Source organism: Camelus bactrianus, chromosome 3 (genome assembly GCF_048773025.1).
Source record: "Camelus bactrianus isolate YW-2024 breed Bactrian camel chromosome 3, ASM4877302v1, whole genome shotgun sequence".
Classification (NCBI taxonomy): Eukaryota; Metazoa; Chordata; class Mammalia; order Artiodactyla; family Camelidae; genus Camelus; species Camelus bactrianus.
The window spans coordinates 70,982,684-70,999,829 of record NC_133541.1 but is presented as its reverse complement, the minus strand read 5'-3'; the positions used below and the strand labels follow the sequence as shown (position 1 = coordinate 70,999,829).

The following is a 17,146-nucleotide window of genomic DNA, read 5'->3' as shown; positions in this document are numbered from 1 at the left end:
GCGGGCCATCTCACGAGGCAAAAGGAAGAGAGGCCAAGAGGTATGGGGTGTTTAGTTTAAAGTAAAAGTAGATACACACTCAGTAGAGTGCAGGCCGTCTCAGAGGCAAGAGAAAGCGACCACAGGGTGTGGGGTTGTTAGTTTTTGTGAGCTCAGTAATTTCTTATGCTAATGAGTAGGAAGATTGTTCTAACTATGTTGGGGAAAGGCCGGGGATTTCCAGAAATTGCCACCCCCCTGCCCACCTACTTTTTGACCTTTTATAGTAAGCCTGGGAACTGTCATGGTGCCTGTGGGCAGGCCACTGGGCTCAAGGTCTACTGGAAGTGGAATCTTCCACCATCCTGGTTGTAAGGCGTTTGTCCTGTCCTCAGTTAGCTGTGTCGTCATTCCTTCAGTGATTGTGCTCTGCTCCCTTCCCTCCTGTCTCACTGTGATGCAAGAGTTATTTTTTTGTGTTTTGCAAATAATGGAATAAATAAGAGGACAGTATAATTTACTTTGAATTTCTTGACCTACTTGTATTTCTTTACTCTTTGCCTCATTTAAAAATAATGACTTTTTAAAAGAGGAAAAAAATTCTGAATTTTTCCTTATTATAATCTACTTTTATCTCTGATCTCATGTGTTAATCAACATATGTAAAACATTGTAAAGAGAAGATAGCTACTGGCTTTAAAGAGCCTGAAATGTATTACATATATTAAAATAACAATGTATAATGATAAATGCAATTCATTTAAGAAATTTATGGTTTTGGACATTTCATCCTGGATTAACACACTGATAATGTCTGGTTGGACTGATAGACCTTTCCTCCATGTAATTGTTAAGTTTCAGTTTCAGCATTAGTGCTTTCAGTATACAGAAGACCAGTTAAAACTAGCAAAATTAAAATTAAACAATTGACTTTAAGACCAGAGTGTTGTGGGACACAATGTGGTGGTCGTGGGTGGTAAAAATTTACCAAGAACTAAAGACCACAGGGATTTAAGAACAAAGGGGAGGTTTATTTGATACGCTGCTACAGGGGACAGTGGGCCACACAGGAGAGGTGCCTGTGTGAGCCCCCAGGTGGTCCTGCAGGGTCTTTTACTGGGGGGAAGGGGCTGTGCACACAAGCAGTAGGGGGCTGCATGATCAGTTCGTTCGTGCACAGGTACCTGGTTGGGACTTCTCTGAACAACAAGATATAAGACTCTGATAAGGGCAGGATGTGAGGCCTGTCCACCTAGGGTGTTAATGAGATGGGCTATTTTGGGGGGCGGTTTAGCTTTGTTAGGGTAAACACACATCAAGAGATGCTTTTATCCTGTAGAAATGCAGATGTGTGAAGCATCCTGCAGTGGGCAGTGGGGTTAAGGTGTCAGTAGGCTCCCGGCACACAGAGAGCCCTGGGGTGGGGGTCTTAGGACTCCAGAGAGCCAGCTCCACACAGAGATTACGTTGTAGGAAACAGGAACTACTCTAGATCTTTTAAATAGAAACAGATTTAATATAGAGGGAATTCAGGTCTTACAAGGTTATTGAAGGGCCTAGAGGAGTAGTTGTGGATCACTAGGCATGTCTTTTTGAACAAGATCACTGAACTGGTGCTCAGGGGGAAATGCTGCCCCTGGTAAGGTGGAGAATCAGGTGGTTGCCATGGCAACTGTTAGGTCCAAGAACACCCTGTCCTAGTTTCACTCTAGTGGGGGTTGGGGGTAATCCAATTTCCAACTCTGCCTCTTCCACTGCATCTGCCCCTTGAAACTCGTAATGTCAGCAAATGGACGACTACTTGCCATTGCAGACAGCCTTACTGCCTCCATAATGTCACCTAGGAGCAGCAAGATCCAAAGCAGAGAGACATTCTCTGCTTCATTTCTACCTAATAACTGTAGCTGCAAGGGAGTGTGGACAGTTGTTTTTAGCCTTACAGATTCTGAAGTACAGGAAAGCACTCTAAAGGAAATGAAATAGATGTCAGTGCCTTATTTATGCACTAAATTCATGTTTGCCTGTTTCTACTAACATTTTAATATGTGATAATCTCAGAAAGAACATAGTAATCAGATTAAACTGTTATTCGGATGCAGTGTGAATGCCTTGAGGGCAGTGATTTCATGTTACTTGTTTGTGGAGCACCAGAACTTCCAATAGGACTTGGCAGTGTACGAGCAAATAGAAACTAAAAGTAAGAGGAATAAGGAGGGAAGAGACTTCTCCCCGCTCCCTTTACTCTTAAAGCATTTACTTGAAAACCTGTACATTCTTTCTCTGTATCTTTGAAGTGTAAATAAATCTTTTCAAAAGCAAAATAAGCCTCTCCTCAGCTTCACGGCCCCCAAATGGCTTTCTCAAGGATCTGAGAGCCGTCTCTTTGGAATACAAACATTCAAGGAAAAGAGCCCCATGTTTGGCAGTGTCTGTGGGATTACTTTTCTTTGTTTATTCTTATCCTACATGTACTACTTTAAATTTCCTTACGAACTGTGTTTGCTCCATGAGCATTTGTTTAAGTAGTAATCACTGAGCTCTTCTCAAATTCATTTTTTCAAGTCATTCTATGTTGTTTTACTTTTATTGATGTATCACTAGTGTGTGATGATACATTTTGCTGTTTCATTCCACATCCCTTACTCTAGGTATAAGTGCCTTAAAACTGAATCCCTATCTAGGTGATAATTTCTCTGCTCATTTTAAGACACTTTCACTGCCTCAAACTATTTGCCTTCTAATATTTACCTATGATTGTTCCTAATCACAAATTATTTTATTTTCTGAACCTGCAGGTTAGTCTTTTGTATGTTGTGTGCTATTGAATGAGGACTCAAATCCAAGGTTAGTGTGTCTGTAGATTTCTCCTGCTGACTCTCCATGCTCTGTCTTCAAACACTGTCAGCTTTACTGGGCACAGTCCTTGCTTTTGTGATTCCACTGTGTGCCTATATTTAATGGACTTTCTCTTGCTATGTAGGGCTCTGCAAATATGAATAATGGACATACTTAGATTCGATTTTTTTTAATTCTCTTTTTTTTAGGATTTAAGATTAGTAGTTTCAGATTATATTTGTTGCACTGTAATGGCTTCAGATTTCCTGTGCAAATGTTGGTTTTGGTCAAGCTGATGATATTGGCAAAACAACCAAATGAAGTAACAAACAACTCAGGTGAGAAATGTAGTCTGTTCAGCAGAGATGAGGGTTAGAGTTCTGGAAAGATACTGATAAAACCAATCTTCTCAGGGAAGCATGAGATCTGAGAGAAGCTTCAGCCCACGTCCTGAGGAATGGCCCAGGGAGGATTAGCAAACACACCTGGGTGGAGTCTGGAGAGCGGGCCATTAACGTTAGCAGCCGAGACTCTTCCAGAGACGTTTTCCAGCTCTTGGTGAGAAAGGTTCCTACAGGATGCTCTTCCTCTTTGCTCCATGGATAGTTTAGGTTTTCTCTAATCAGTTCTATTCAAAGTTAGACTCTTAAAACCTTGTGATTCATGTTCTTCCTCATTCCCCTTTGATAGAGTTGAAAGCAATTCCTGTGCAACTGGGATGGTCATGTGCCTGTGGTAAGTCTGTTCAGAAGGTTGAGAAGATCTGTCACTGCAACAGTTACCTCAGTGACAGATGGGGGGAGGGGCAGGGGCACTTGGGAGCATTTCTCACACTAGAAAGTGGAAGTCAGGGAATGCCTAGGTGGGGTACAGGATGGAATTCTGCCTCTCTTGTGTAGGCCCCTGCCTGAAGGCTCTAGAGAATAAGCCATGGGCTAAACTGATAAACAAGCTGTGAGAATTGTCACGTAGCCAGCTGGGTAAGAGATGGCCTACTTAATGTATCCAGTATGGACGGCCGGATGGCCAACAATGGGTAAGATCCTCAGAGGAGGACAACCTAAGACAGGCACAGCCAGCTGGATAAGAGATGGCCTACTTAATGAAGTTTTGTGATGAACTTTAAAACAATCTGTCCTTGATCATGTAACATCCTGTGCTTACTGCAGGAGCCTGGGAACCTGGAGTCTGGGAACCTAAATGGCTTAAGATTATTAACATTGTTATAACTTAGATGGTATGTGAGGCATCATGCATGTACTATATAAACCCTTTTACGAGAATCAATAAACAGAGTAGCCATCAGCTCTCTCCGCATACGGTGTGTATGTGTACGTGATATCGCGACACTGACAGACTATTCTCTAGAGCCTTCAGGCGTGGGCCTACATCTTGGTATCTTGAGCATAGATGCTTCAGAATGCTTTTATTTTTAATACAAGGGGGACTTCTTGATGGTGGGATATGAAATAGTAAACCCTGGGAAGAGAAAGGAAATGAGAAATCTGGACAAGATGCTTCTGAAGGCTGTCAATCTTTGAGTCCAGTGTTTGCCTTTCTCAAGGCTGCCCATGATAGAATAGGACCTTTGTAATCTGGGCAGGACACTTGTAAAACAAGTCATGGCTAGTTTAACAATTCTATTATCTGCACTTTATTTTTTAAGTCTCCCGGTATGTCTAATCATTACCAAGGGAATCAGAAGGTATTTTGGGAAAAAGTTGGGTTAGAGTATAAAAGTATGGGGCAGGTGGTCTTAGGATTCATTATTTGGGAGATAATTTTTAACAATGTATGAAATTCCCAAAGGTTAAAGTAAGGCTCAAGGGAGAATAATTGAGGTTAATTTGACATTTTTGTTTTTGTAATTAGCATTTAAATGTCCTGTATTACATTTGTTAAGATGATTTCCCTTAGAGGCATCGCAGGATCTGGGCCTTTTTATATCTTCTCAAAGAGAGAGTGAAATGGACAGATAGGTCCTCCAAGGGGATTCTGAACTTAATGGACTGGGGTGGTGACCTTCATGAACTGAGAGTGGATGAATTCTTTAGAATGCTTGGTCTAATTTGGGGGTCTTTTACTTGAAAAATAATTTAAATAAAAATCATAACATTGTACTGTGGGGTTTATGATTTATTTAAATATAAAATATCACAATAATAATATAAAGGCTGGGGGTATAAATAGCATTCTCCTATTTAAGGTTCTTAACAGTTTGCATGAGGTGGTGTGCTATTAAGTCTAAACAGACATTGATATGTAAAGTCTTTAATTCATTGTGAGATGACTTTTGAGTGTGATGTAAGATAGGAGTCCAGTTTCCCCAATACCTTTTATTGAAGAGACTGTCCTTTACCCGCTTGGCTCTTTTGTCATAAGCTAATTGACCATTTATGTGTCATTTTATTTCTTGGCTCTCTATTCTGTTCCATTGATCTATGTGTCTGTCTTTTTTTTATTTTTAATTGAATAAATTTAACATGTAGTGTGTAAATTTAAGGTGTAAAGCATGTTACTTTGACACTTTCATGCACTGTAATATGATCGCCATTGTAGCAATATTTATCAGATTACATAATTGTAGTATAGTTTCATTGTCTGTATTCATTATACTGGGCATTTATATTTCTACGGCTTATTTACTCCCTCTCACAACTTGGTACCCTTAAGCTATCAATCTGAAGAATTCATCCATACTCGGTTCATGAAGGTCACCACCCCAGTCCATTAAGTTCAGAATCCCCTTGGAGGATCTATCTGTCCATTTCACTTTCTTTGAGAAGACCCTGGATATTCAGGGTCTTTTGTGGTTTCCCTGGTACCACCCATACTCCCTTGTTTTTTAAAGGTTTTTTTTTTTTTTTAAGACTCCATATTTAAGAGTCTTATCTTAACAATATCACATTATACTTGTCTTCCTCTGACTTACCTCACTTTACATAATGTGCTTAAGGTCCATCCAGGTTGTCTCAAGTGGCAGGATATCCTCTTTCTCGTGACTGAATAATATTCCATTGTGTATATGTACCACATCTTTTGTATTCATTCATCTATTGATGGGCATTTGGGTTATTTTCAGTTTTATCATCATACTGTGAATAATGCTTCAATAAACATGGGAATCCAAAGTCTTGTTTTTATTTCCTTTTGGGTATAAACCCCAAATTGCTGGATCATGTGGTAGATTACTTTCAATTCTTTGAGGAACTTCCATATTGTTTATGCTGGTTGGACCAAAGTACATTCCTCCTGCCAGTGTATAAGGGTTTCCCTTTTCACCACATCCTTGTCTCTTGTCTTCTTGATGATAGTCATTCTACGGGTGTGAGATAATATTCCTTGTGGCTTTGATATGCATTTCCCTGATGATCAGTAATGTTGAGCATCTTTTCATGTACCTTTTGGCCATTTTTGACACCCTCTTTGGAAAAATGTCTAATTAGTTCTTCTGACCATTTTTAATTGGATTGACTGATTGCTATTAAGTATGAGTTCTCTATGTATTTTGTTTATTAGTTTTTTTTATTTCTTTGCTGTGCAGAAGCTTTTGAGTTTAATGTAGTCCCGTTTGTTGATTTTTGTTTTTGTTTTTTGTGTTTTTGGCACCATGTCTAAAAAAATCATTGCCAAGACCAAGATCAATAAGCTGCTTCTCTACATTTTCTTCCGTATACTTTCTTCTATAGTATCAGCTCTTATGTTAAAGTCTTTGATCCATTTTGAGTTAGTTTTTATGAAGAGTGTGAGATAGAGGTCTAATTTGATTGTTTTTTGTGTGTGTTTCTTCCCCCCAGTTTTTCCAGTTGAATGGACTGTCCTTTCTCCGTGGGGTGTTCTGTGTTTCCTTGTCAAATATTAGTTGACCGTTTATGCCATAATTTACTTCTGGGCTCTCTGTTCTGTTTCATTGGTCTGTGTCTGTGTGCTGCTGCCATGCTGTTTGTTTACTGCTACACTCCGTAGTATAATTTGAGATCAAGACGTGTGATGGCTCTTTGTTCTTTCTCAGGATTGCTTTGGATATTCACGGTCTTTTGTGGTTTCACACAAGTTTTAAGATTGTTTCTTCTATTTCTGTCAACAGTGCCTTTGGTGTTTTGATGGGTATTGCATTGAATCTGTAGATACTTTTGAGTAGTATGGCCATTTTAACAATATTAATTCTTCCAGTCCATGAACATGAGATGGAAACACATGGAATGCCTCACAAATGTGCATGTCATCCTTGCACGGGGGCCACGCATGTACTACAGAGAGAACATGTATTGTTCTAATTTTAGAGTATGTGATGCTGAAACAAGCACTGGGAATCTTAAAACAGGGGCAGATTTCTGATGGCATGCTTGGCCACAGGGGCCCTAAAACTGAGGATTGTCATTAGTCTGTAAGGAATCTTTACCTGAATTTGACAAAACCCATGGACAGAGTCCAATGCCAAGGTGCCTGGTTCTACATACAGAATGCAAGCTGGGTCTTATCTTTAATACCTATATTTGCCAGGTCATTTTGTAGACTGCACAATCTACAAAATTTAATGTAAATTCTTTGCTAATTCTCCTATTTTTATTTAATTCCAGGCCAAATAGAAGAGATTGGCATTATAATTTCAGACTAGGATACAGAAAATTACTGTTGTTGTTGTACTAGTATTCATTCAATACCCACTGGTAACATAGCTGGGTGATAAAAGTATAATAACTTGACAAATTGTAGCTTGGCTTTGAAACAGAAAAATGGATTTGAAATTGCCTAGAATAGTATTAAACACTGGGAGAAACAATAGACTGTATTCAAAGTATAATTATATTCAGCCCATGATTTAACATACCTTGCACTTCAGCCAGTGTTGTAGTTAATGTTTATGTAATGCATGTGGTGCTCATTTGTTTTCTTTATTTTATTTTTACATTTTTTGCTGATTTATAATCATTTTACAATGTTGTGTCAAATTCCATAAAAAGTATTCTTATGGGAAGGACGTTACAAAATTTTTAAATGACAGCATAGGAAAGACACTTGGAAACATTTAAACTTGATCTTGTTCTATCCCAGAAATACCATGATCTTAAGCAATAATTTGTAGTCATCCAATAAAATAAAACTCCCCTCTTCTCTCTGGGTTTAGTGCCTGCACTAGGAAGACTGTGTAGCATCCCCACTGGAAGCTGGTATGTTTAAATGCTTCCCATTTGCCAGGAAAACTTCATTGTTGCTGATAAGGAATCAAGTAGATAATTGGAGACATGGATATGAAACTCTCTCTGGTGATTGTTTAGCATATGTGAACATCTTTATTTGGGGACTGAAATAAACTCCTTGTGTCTATTTTTAAGAGATGCTTATAGTATAAATATGTCATTCATGACTCTTCAGACATGAGCTTTACAAAATGAGCTTGGAAATGGTCTATATTTAAATCTAAAAAGAACTCGTAACAAAAATGATTCTAACTCCAGAGCTTACAATGTTCTGTCATTTAGAGAGAGAAATATAAAGCTGTCCTGACTTCCTGTCTAATTAGTGCTCCTTTTATGGTAGCATAAAATGCTCTAATGGTAATGTTGTGGGAAGCCATTTGGTTTTTATCAAGTGCTGAAATTACTTTGGATGTTGTCACTAAAAATAGATCTATAGGTGTGTGAGGACTCAGGAGACAGCAATGGGGCACGTGCCTGCCTGAACCCGGTTTTCTTTTGAGGTTCAGATTAAAGGCCTGATTTTGTAGTTTTGTCCCTCACACTGAGGGAGGGTCACTGACAGATACTCATTCATAGTTGCTTTTATGGAGGTGACAAAGGGAGAGTGTCTGAAAGAAAGGAGGTCAGGGTGGAGGAAGAGGGAGGAGGCAGGAATTAGAAATTTGAATTTTGTAATTTGTTTATTTGATTTATTATTATTTTTTAACCTCTTAGCAAAGATTAATCTCTCAAGTTTCCTAAATTTTATTACTGAATTGATCCTTTTAAGCTTTTTAAAAGCAAGAGAATTTTTCAATGATATTTCTGTGTAATTGTGAATGAGACCAATGCCAGAGAAGAGTAAAGAGCAGACAAAGCAAAATAAAAGATGAGAGAGAAAAATGAAAGTGAACAGTCCTCAGGCTTCCGTACTGTTAGAGATGGTGAGTCTGTGCTCTTTGTCAACTCAGTGAATCTCTTCACCTCTTTTTTTTTTTTCACTCTCACTGTTCATTGTTGTCTCTCTGCTCATTCTTGTTTTCACACTTTCCTTTCCAATTTTTCGTCTTTACAGAGCCTGCATGTTACAGTTTGAAATTATACTGTAATAATGACTGCTAGAACCTTTCCGTTCATTTCTGTTTCCATTGGGTGGTGATGGCTGATGAACCCTGTGCACACCATAGCCTTTCTCATTCTAGATACAGTGGCCCTCCACCAAGGAAAGGGGTTTCCCCAAGCCCTTGTCTGAGAGCAAATATGAGAGTGGGGTTACATGTGCTTGGGTCACGTGATGATCGTCAGTTAGCTACTCTGGGAACACACTGCATTTTAAAACTTCACCAACAGTCCCATGATTATTCAGCTGGTGACAGATGGAGAAAGTAGTCCTGACTTAGGAGTAGAAGTCTGAGTTGCTTGCAATTAGTAGCCATGAGAGTAAGATCATAGGACTGTGAATGGATTTAAAAGGATAACATGATTTACTTCATTTAGTGAAGGCAGTTCTAGCTGTTTCACTGACTATTTTCACTTTCTGGGCAGACAGGATGACACTAGTCACAAGCCTGATTCAGAGTCCATGTGGGACTGTGGGGCTGAGAGAGGAAAGGACGTGTTACCTCTCTTCTGCGGCAGTTAGGGCTCAGTGTGCTTCTTCCTCTCTCGCGTCTCTCTCCTGCCCGGCCTTGGCGATCCTGGAAACCATGAGAGGCAGGCAGCAGGAAATGGAGGAATATCCCTGTTTAGCTGCACTGAAGTTTTCGTAAGTGAGAAATAATTTTTATAGTACTAAGCCCCTGATACCTCAGGACTCGTTACCACAGCAGAACCTACCTGATGGTGCAGCTACATGTAGTGCAGTACCCTGGCACACACTGCCCATTAAATCACAGGTATCAGCATTATTTTGACAGTATTCTGTGGGCCTACTGGGAGATGAAATACAGGTATTCTTCCTTCATTGAAAATGATCTTTATGAAAATGAAATTAAGATATATTAGGTAAATATGGTAGACTATACATTAGATATTTAATCCATTCTTGTGATTCACTGGGGGGTATGTTTTAGCATGAGAGCAACAAAATCATTTTCATGTAGGTATACTGTATCTTTTTATTTATGCAATCTCTTATCTAAAAAGTAGTGTCCGTAGTCTAATTATTAGAGCTATGAGCTAAATAGTTAAGAAAATAAAAAGAGTTTTCGAAGATAAGGGAGAAAAGTGGGAAAAAGTAAGAAATACAAGAAAGAGAAGAAAGAAAAAAATTGTGGAGTTATTTCATAAAATCACTTCCCTCAGTAGATGACTATAGCGCTTGTGTATACTCCAAGACTACCAGACAGGGAGCCAGACTCACTGAAAGCACTGAGTATGGTAAATGACTCACGTAATAAAGAGGCTAAGTAGTGAATAAAGCACTTCTAAGTGTCAAAGTTGTGATCATCAGCTATGGTTTGACCACCTATTGCTGGAAGTTTTAGGAGAAGATTCAGGAAAAATGACTATACACAGGGCCTATAATTAAAGAGTTTGTCCATTTAAGAAATCACCTTACATCTGTCAATTAGCAAGCCTGACTTAAGGTTTTTAGATGAACTTGCAAAGTACACACTCCACAGTTACAGTCTCGGCACCTCAGCTGCACACTTTGTTGAGAACTATGCATGCATCTGACTTCCTCAAAGTGCACTCCTCTGAAAGAAACGTAGCAGTGTGCTTCTGCAGTCAGTGTGGACTCCAGTTCCTTTTAAGATGCTTATGATACATCTGACAGCTGGGAAATTGCTCTTTAACGTGAAAAGTTTCATATCCGTTCCGTTTATATAAGATACCTATTTAGCTCTTTTTGAAACTTTTTAATTTACTACACTTCTTCATGTCATCCTGTCAGAAAAATGGCTCTCTGTATGAAGGTACGGAAAATGGGATTCGTGTGTCTGTCAGTCAGATGTCGCGGTGCACACGGGTTTCTTGCCTGTAGAACAGATGATCTCTGGCTCGGCTGAGACTGAGCAGGCTTGGACTCGGGCTTCTCCAGGTATCTCTCATTCTGAGACTAAGAAGGAAGGAGTGTTGGTCACTGGGGGCCTGCTCTTCAGGTGGTGGGCAGCAGGAAGGCAGGGAAGGGCCAACGGGAATTCCTCGTGTCTCTCACAATCTCGGCTTGACAATGTACCACTTCACCTCCGCCCATGTTACTTTCCTCAGAGCAAGTCAGTGGGCAACCAGAGTCAGTGGAGGCAGAGATGTAGAGTCCTGCTCTGGTGGGAGATCCCACAGAGTCTTTGATACGTGATTCTGTTACTGAGAGAAAATGGATTGGCAGTGATCAGAAGAATCCATTCAGACACATCAGCTAACACTGCATATGATGGTGGACTCTAGACAGAGTAAAGACCTAAAATCAAAAGATAAAAATATAAAGTTCATAGAAGAAAGGCTAGGAGACTACCTGGGGTAGTAGAACTTCTTAAACAAAAATGTAAAATTAGGAATCAAAAGAAAGAAAATTAATAAATCTGGTTACATCAAGATAAACTTTTTAATGAAGGGCACTATGTGTCAAGTTAATGAATGGCTAATAGAGTGGGGGAATATATTTGTGACACCTAAAATCAACTAAGAATCAATACCTGGAATATGAAAAATTCTTCTGTATAGAGCAATTCTGATACAATTAAGTGTGAAAGATAGGAGAGCATTTTCAAAAAATTAAAACCAAAAAGCTACCAAGCACACATAAGGGAAGTCATAGAATTATTAGTGATCATAAATATGTAAATGAAAACAAGAATAAGATATCACTTTAGAGCCATTAGACTAGCTAACATTAGAGCACTAAATACTACTAATAATGTAACAGTGTCATAGAAATGTTTGTGTGTATCTAATGGAGTGCAGATTGCTGTGGACATCGGCAAAGCATACTAGTACCAGTGAGTCAGTTTAGGTATATGCATCCCCTGCGATTAATCAGTTCTTGAACTGGGTATAAATCCAAAGCTAACCTCACATAAAGTCTTAAAGGGACATACATGAAGGGTTGTTCTTTCAGAAATACTGCTGAAATTTGGTTTTGTGGTTCACTTTAGATCAGACTTTTTACTAGGTTTATCAACTTTTACCATCATACCCTCGCTAAGAATAGTCGCTGCAGATGGGCGCTTTACCTGTGGCACAGATCCGTCAGCTATGCACAGAGGGATACTGGGTATCTGGCAGAGACCCCTGGTGGTCCCCAAGCAAAATGTGTTCTGTCATCTGCCCCAGTCCAGCTTTCTGACTCTGCTTCTTCCTTTCTTCGGTTTCCTTCCTTTCCTTTGACATTCTTCAGTGTTATCATTTACAAAATATAACTGCTAATTAAATGTGTCCTGTATCTCTTGGGAAGTTGTTAGGAGAAGGGAAATTGATAAATTGATTCGAAAGTGCTTTAAAAAATAATGTTCGTATTCCTATATATAATGCTAACTGAGTGTTGAAATAGTTGTTTTGGGAATATGTTTTAAAATAGAACAGCAAAATAAAGTCATACTCTAATTTTCCTTACATAAGAGGTAGCAATTTTCAACTTGAGTTTGTTTTTTTCAGTCCTATTTAATTTGGAAACTTGCCTATTTGAATACCCAGAGCAGAAACCTTCCTCACCCAGCAATAAAGAAGGGCATAATGTCAGATTTTAAACTACTTCGTTTTTCAAGTGGGACAGAAACCTGTTATCTCCTTGTACAGGCGCTTTTAAGTAGAGAATGGGCTGGTCAATGGAATAGTCCACCGAAGTTAGATGCATTCAGTGAACAGTATTTGCAGACATCATGTAATACCGTGTGCAGAGTAATAACAAGGTGGGTGCCACACTCACCTCCTTGTGCACAGATTACATGTTGATTAGATTACAGACAACGTGATAGTAATATAATTTGGGACAAATGGGGTAGATTTTGTGCTAGTTTTGTGCTTGTATAGTTACAGGGCTTGTGCAATGCTGCTTCCTGGGGGAAATACGGAGAGGATTTACCCAGCTTGGGGACAAGTGGATGCTTCTCACCTTGTAATTCTCTCCTTCAGTAGGCACAAAACTCATAAATGTGGGAAAAAGAACTATCAGGAATTACATAGTAAGGCTAGTCTTTCCCCTGATGCAAATGTCACTACTATGACTGTAACCACTATGACTACTACTGTTCATTAAATACTTATTTTTAAAAAGGTTTATGTGGATAATATTATATGTATAAAGATTATATGGATTATATATTTTTATTTTATACATGAAAACATTAAGCTTGGAGAGGTGAAGTGATTTACTCAAAGTCATACTTTCAGGGGTAAAAGAGAAGCATTCTAACCTAGGAATCCACACTCTTGGTAAATTATAAAGAGGAAGCTATTGGCACTTAAACTTTTTATTTAAAGCTTTTAAAATTTCACCAGAAATTTAAAAACCACCATGCATTACTTCCCTGTATGTATTATACCCATTTTCCATTACAGTTGTACCACAACTCATGATTTATATTTTGGTTGATGATGCTTTTAATATGTGAAATGTTTTTGAACTGAGAGCTACAATTTTGTAGTTTTAAGGGGCTTAGTCAGTCATATGACCATCATAGATATCACTCCTATTGATGTGTCACATTAGACACACATACATGCTTTATTTTTTATTCCAACACTCAGAAAAAGTGAGTGAATTAACTGTACGGAGCCAATACTTAGTTAAAAACTGATGGAGAGTAATGTGTTGATCTTCTCTACTTGGTGAAAATTCTAAATTATTATTTAATTGCACTCACTAGTAAATTAAAGTTAATTGACTGCATTCATTAAAACTATACTTACCCACAATCATTCTGAATTGATTATGAATATTATGATGTATAGTCATGCAAATGCCATCGAAATTTATTTTCACGTGTTACTCAAACCATAACCTTATATAATTATGGTAAGGTTACTCAAAGTATATTGTCTTGTAAAAATGTAATTATGTCATGTCTAGTATATATGGGTGTTTATATATGTTTTTATAGTCTTTGGCTAAAACTTAGTAATTTCTCTAATAATTACTAAATAACATCATCATCATCATCATCATCATCATCATCATCATCATCACCATCATCACCATCATCATCATCATCATCATCATCATCATCATCATCATCATCATCTCCAAAAGAGTGATGAGTACTTCAGTTCCATGGTGGTTATTAAGTATTTTCTGCATGAAGTTATGTAAAATAATACAAGCTTATGTGTGCTATGTATTTAGTCTATGGTCTGTACTGGGTTCAATGGCAAGCACCTTACTTGCATCCATGTCTTTTTTTTCTTTTTTCATTGGGGGAGGTAATTAGGTTTATTTATTTATTTACTCTTAGAGGAAGTACTGGGGATTAAACCCAGGACCTCATGCATGCTAAGCAGGCACTCTACTGCTTGAGCTATACCCTCCTTCCATTCATGTCAGTTTATCTTCCCAAAAGCTCCATGAATCCAGATAATTTTTAATGAGGATTTCTATGAGCAAGTTCCATTGTAGACAGTAGGTAAGCATCACTAACCAACAGACATCTCTGCCCTAGTAGAGCTCACATTCCACTTGAGGAAAAAGATGAGACAAAAATTCGTAAAATATATAAATAAAATAAAAATTATAATATTTGTTTTAAACAGAAAAAGAAAGCAGGGAATTAGGGTAGGAAGTGTCATGGAGAAGGGACATAACTTCAGGGAAGTTAGCATGAAGAAGGTAACACATGACTGAAGTCCTGAAGAAAATCAGAATGAAACCCAAATATTTGTCAAAGAGCTTTCCCAGAATTAGAGAGCAAATGCAAAGGCCCTGAGATAGGACTTTGTCAGCTAAGATGGAGCCTAATGAGTGGAAGAGTGGCGGGAGATGAGGTTAGAGAGGTAACTTGCTCCAAATCACGACACAGGTTATAAACCGACAAAGCAAGGACTTAAACCATAAGAGAGAAAGGATAGGCAATCAATAAGTTAGTTTAATAAATAAATGGACGGGTGAGTAAACAGATAAATAAAAGGTAGATAGAAAAACTAATAAATAGATACCCAGTCTTTAAATTATTCCTTCTGAGAACCTTGTTCAGTCCAGTATGATGTGTAAAGCAATGGATGCTTATTAAAGGAGAAAGAAACTGAGTAGCTAACCATGTGTACAGCTGCCCAACATTACATAAACTATTAGCATTAGAGTTTGATATAGACTTGAATGCACTAGAGAACCTCTAGAATCATCAGGATTAAGGATAAGGAATCATATCCTTGAATTTGGTCCTTCCAAAACAAGAGTAAACATTTTGCAGAGCACATTCGCATCATACTGTAGCCACCACAGCCTACTGTAAAGCACATACGAGTTTAATACTTATGTTCCGGCAGCCTGTTCTGTGCTAGCACTGCTCACACTTTATAAATGGAGAAGTCAAACAGAGCAATGAGCAGCAAAAAGCAAGACAGAGGGAAGAGAGGACAAACTCAGTGGTTAGGAAGATCTGGCCAAGTGGATGAAAGAGATGGCAATCTCCAGTTACCAAAAAAGATATTTAGTATAATAAACCCTGTTGAACAGTTATTTTAGTAGTTATTTTAATAGTCTGAAAGAGCTGGCGTGCTAACCAAAGTAACTTTTTTCCAAGAGTACTTAATTTACAGAGAGAATTTGCTGATTAGATCTTCTGAAATGTAAAGGTTCTCTATTTTTGTGATGACAGCTTTCTTGATTTCTGTCAGTGACTTTCAGTTAAAGACATCCAGCAACACATCAGAAGTGAACAAACCAGGTGCTCACCTCGCCAAGGGAGAGCACACAGCATGTGGGAATGTGGAGTTTCTCATTATAGGGTGTTAGAATCTGCTATGGGATTTAAGTTTTGGTTCGATGATTGGGGGGAAGGTCTAACGAAGAGGAGGCTCTCTAGAATGGACACTGTCAGAAAGCAGGGGCAATGCTACGATTGGGTAAAGAAGGAGCAGGCACTTGAATAGTATCTAAACAAGGAGAATGTGTTCTGGTGGGTGGTAGAGTGACATTGTTTTTTGTTTGCTTGTTTTTAGACAAAATTATGAAGTGGTCTTGCTTTTTTTTTTTTTTTTTTCTCATTTGATCATGTCTCAGAGTAACCTTGTCTGAAATTGGTATATTGTGAGATTGTTGATCAAATGGGAGAATAAACGCCTAAATGTGATGGTCAGACCAGCTTCAGAATGTCAGGGGCTTCTCTCTCTCTCTCTCTCTCAAATAATTCTCAAAACTTTTTAGCAAGGAAAATTAGCCTACATGTTGCAGACATGTATAAGTTTGATAAACTATGTAAATTATAGGCAAAATCTAAAAATATCCTACTCATGAATATACAGAAGGAATAAAGGTTATTCAGCATAAATATTAAGTTATTTAATACAATCCTAAATAATTTTTAATTTTAAATATATTATTTTTCAGAAGTTGTTATTTCTTCTAATGGCCAAGAAATAATTTCTAGTAATCAAAACGCCTTCACATTTTGGAAATAGATGCCATAACAATCTGTTCACAAAAAGGTAAATTCAGTAAGTTCAATATTTACACATATTAAAAAATACATAATTTTAATGAATATATTAATATGAAATATTCTGTACAGTATACAGATTTTATTATTTGTCATTTTGTTCATATTCTTTGTAGCTCAATATCTTCATAAATTTAAGTGACTCCGAATTTTTCCACATCATTTTATCAGAAGCAGTATTTTTCTGTTTTCCTTGTTTTCTCTACAAAACCTATCTTTTGCCACATTAACTTTTAAAAAATAGACTACTTTTTGGAACAGCTTTAGGTTTTCAGAAACATTGAGAAAATAGTACAGAGAGTTGCTATTTACCCTGCACCCCATTCCCCTGTTAATATCGTATATTAGTATGGTACACTTGTTACAATTTAGGATCAAATGTAATTATTAGAGTTGACAGGTTAACCATATTTCCTCATTTTTTTACCCATTGACCTTTATCTGTTCCAGGCTCCCATCCAGGGTATGAATATACGTTTAGTTCTGTCTCCTTTGGCTCCTGTTGGCTGTGACATTTTCTCAGATTTTCCTTGTTTTTTGGGTGACCTTGAGGAGTTTTGA

The 17,146-nt window shown here is 37.9% G+C and overlaps 1 pseudogene; it reads right to left on the bottom strand.

The window, feature by feature from the left end:
* Window positions 1–7,005: 7,005 nt before the first annotated feature.
* Window positions 7,006–7,121, bottom strand: LOC123617233 (U6 spliceosomal RNA; annotated as a pseudogene).
* Window positions 7,122–17,146: the final 10,025 nt, after the last annotated feature.